This window comes from Pleuronectes platessa, chromosome 9 (genome assembly GCF_947347685.1).
Source record: "Pleuronectes platessa chromosome 9, fPlePla1.1, whole genome shotgun sequence".
In the NCBI taxonomy this organism is placed as follows: domain Eukaryota; kingdom Metazoa; phylum Chordata; class Actinopteri; order Pleuronectiformes; family Pleuronectidae; genus Pleuronectes; species Pleuronectes platessa.
In genome coordinates, this window is record NC_070634.1 from 10,727,986 (window position 1) to 10,731,627 (window position 3,642).

Below are 3,642 nucleotides of genomic sequence, written 5' to 3' on the forward strand. Positions count from 1 at the left end.
AGTCACAATAAAATCAATAAGTGGACTTCAATGAACACCTCTACAGCACCATCACCCATGATTTGTATTGGATTTAGCACATTTTACATCTTTCTCTTCTCTTTCAAAAGAGAAAAATACATTTGAATATAAATAAACATTTGTATTTGGAAAGCATCCCTCTCCAAATTGTGCTTCTGATTTACATTTCCTTCTCTTTAGGACTGCAGCCAAAATGGTCCAAACCAAGTTACCCTGCGTGTCAAGTGTTTCTAAAAAACATTAGTAAACACCCCCGCCCACTGGAAAGTACCGTGGAGAAAAATCTGAGAAGCGAATGTGACCACTGAGCAAATTGAAAAGAGACAGATTTGTTTGTATTATTTTTACATTTTCTCTGACATTCTGAAATGAAGAGACAAACACTCACTCACACACGCAGTGCAGTGGATGTGCTCCTCTCCAGAAAGCTTCATACAGAGGTGATAATTAGTTGTTCTCCGGTTGACTCATCGCATCAGCCGCACAACGGACACACAATCACGTCTAGGTAACGTCTTTGTTCCAAAGGCATGAGCCGCCTGTTTGTGCCACAGTGAGGGCTTTTGTTGAGTGTGTGCGAGCTCACATGGGTGTGTGCATGCATGTGCTTGTGCATGTGTGCCTGTTTTTTCCCCCACTGAGATTTGCACCTCCCTCAGCGTGGTGTCTCCTCTCCACTGACCCAGTCTGGAGGTGGCGAAGGCTGAGGCGGCGCTGCTGCCTCCGGGGAATTCACTGAGTAACAGCGCAGGCTGGCGGGCACGAAGCTGATGTCCACCCTGCTAGAACGCAGACCAACAGAAGCTCCCACAAACAGGGGGAGCAAACAAAGGGGCATATAGAGCCACATAAGCTGATCCACTTCACCCCCCTCTGCCTTTCACTCCCCACACACGCATGAGTAGATGGGGAATGAAATAGAGACAGAGAGGAGGAGAGGTGGCATCGATTTTTGCCTTATCGTTTCAGAAAACCAGTTTTCTTTGAGAAATCTGACACTGAATTATTAATATCTTCATTCAATTTTGATGCCTCTCTCCTGTTGGAAAACTATAAGTTCCTGAGTGGGGAGGCCCTGGATAACCTCCTGAACTGGTGCTGCTGCAGCTCCACCACCTCCGCCTGCATCCACACACACTGTCTGTCTGTCTTTCACCTCCTGGCACTCCCTCCATCCTCTCTGGCCTGTGTGGGTGTGTGGGTGTGTGTCTGCTGGAGAAATAGGAGGGGAAGAGAGACAGAGAGGGAGAATTAGATCATGTAATGAGAGCTGCTGGCAGTGTGACTAAATTGGCTAACTATAGCTAACAACATTACACACTGTCCATCTGGGGCCTGGCCTGTCCTCCCTCTGCTCTCCTTTTGTACACTAGTAAAACATCCAACATGTAAAGGACTCCCTATGTACAGGCCGAAGCCTCGAAGAAAATATTAGACATTAAATAGGAGTTTTGTGTGCTGGATGGAAATTTGGCAAGCTTGAATGGAAATGGAACCCTAAACGCTTCTGAGATTTGCAGGTTCAGTGCCTCCGTCAATATCTCCATGGTGGCTAAAATGTCAATTTTAATTTCAATGTTAATTGAATGATTCCGATCCAGCAATCCGATACTCATTTGGCAATTACCATCCCATGTATAGATTAATATCTGGCGACTCATCTGTGCATGCTCTGCCTTACTCATGATCAGTGGAGGAGGAATGGGAGACCAGAGACAGCACACTGGCATGTATGAAGTCTGTTGAATCCTCTACCCTCTGCAGCGCCTCCCTGCTGTCTCTGTGTCCACAACTGGCAGCTCGCCTGGGTACGAGGCCAGCGCCAGGCAATCTGCGCCACAGCACCTATGCTGACCCGGCAGCTGCTGGACACCATGTGTGCCCAAGAATGTGGGGAACTGGGCAGACGCTCTGAAGGAGGTAAGGGATGGAGGGATGCTGCAGGAAAACGAAGGACGGAAGTTGAAACAGAGGGGCGGCGAGCCGAGCTTGTCAAGTTGCTTGCAAGCTACCATCGCTAACACTGGATGTGAGGATGTGAGGTAAATTGAGTCGGGCTTTGTAGTGAAGTTATTTTTGACTGTACAGAGGCAGTAGTGAATGGCAGTAATGCTTAAAAAAATTGTGGGAGGATGTTTTTCTGTTAGATGGGCGATTTAGACCACCATCAGACGGATAGAGGTATGGGTGGGTGATAGCAGAGGTGAGTAGGCATGAGAGCAAAGAAGAGAAAGAAAGTAACGTAAGAGGAAAAAATGAAAGAGAGGGGATAATGGCCAAGGAGTAATAGCGCTAGGCTTCCAGGCAAAGATGAAATATTTGCAATTCCACTGGGTCCCTGGGCTGCAGGCTCTCACTCCATTTGTATGGAAATGAGTTTGTCTTTCTTTTTCTGAGTGCAGAGGAGACCAAGGGGAGGGAGAGGAGGATGGAGATGGAGGGAAGGCGGCCAGAACGACTGTCAAGGATATTGTGATTCCTGCCAATGCTGTTGGAAAGCTGGGGCCCCGGTTGTTTCTCCGCGGCACATATGGATAAAATAAATCTATGTGTTTATGACAGATTGATCTATGCGCCTGTCGCACTGGGAGCCAGTTTGCTTGTTGTAAAAGCCCTTTGTCTGTTATTGACGAATTCTCCCACCATTCTCTCTCTCTCGCTCTCCTCTCCCCCCCTATTTCTATCAGTGCCATCCCGGAGTCCAGGCCCACAGCTGGGACCACTCTGATCCCGGGCCTGCTTTCTGCCAGATAATTAGCAGATGTTTTGGAAGGCCTCTGCATTGCTATTTTCAGCCGCTCCTGTGTGTCCGCGTGTGTGTATCAGTGGAATGTGTCTGCGCGGTGCAGTGTTGAGTGATGCTGCCACTCACGTATTCATGGCCAGCTGCTCATCTCTGCAACCCTGGGTGAGTGGGGGAGAAGAGATCCCATCCCTGACACCGTCCACTTCGCTCTGTTTGTGCAAACAGCTCGACTCCCCTCCCTTCTCCCTTCCTTTCTGAGTCACAGCCGCCAGCCACAAGTCTGCGTCGGTCTGAGTCATGCCTCGGCTCCGTGGATCGGCCCTACTGTTTGTGAAACCACAGACGTGAGATATGAGAAATGGGAAATGAGAGCACAAGCACACACACGCACAATCACACACACACAGACACAAACACACACAGAGATGTACACATACAGGGTTATATTCTTGCACAGGGAACATTTTGTGATGATAAAGCTTCGAGTCACACAGGAGCACCACTTCCTCACAATGGTTGTTGACCGTTGCAGCAAAGTGACTCTGAATTTGTTCGCTAAGAAAGTTTATTTCCCGCAAATAATGATCAGTTGTGACTGAGTTTATCTGGTCTCAATCTAAGTCTCTTCAAACTTGATTAAAGCCAGTGTGTGTGTGTGTGTGTGTGTGTGTGTTTGTGTGTGTGAAACCTTTGCAGTTACTCTGGTCTCAAGTAACAGTCAAAAACATAATAAAATATTGAAAATACATGATTCTATTTTTGTGCAAGAGCAGGCACATGTGCTCTGCAGCCTACATGCACATACCATCAGTAACAGCTCCGTACTCCTGAATCATGTGCTGTGTTTTCACCCGTGACTCGATTCGGACAGTGTC

The 3,642-nt window shown here is 47.7% G+C and overlaps 1 long non-coding RNA gene across 1 annotated transcript; it reads right to left on the minus strand.

Moving 5' to 3' along the window:
• Nucleotides 1-957: 957 nt before the first annotated feature.
• Nucleotides 958-3,072, minus strand: LOC128447611 (uncharacterized). Its single transcript, XR_008339643.1, has 2 exons — nt 2,894-3,072; nt 958-1,233 (listed from the first exon to the last, which is right to left on the minus strand). It is a non-coding gene; the product is annotated as an uncharacterized LOC128447611 (long non-coding RNA).
• Nucleotides 3,073-3,642: the final 570 nt, after the last annotated feature.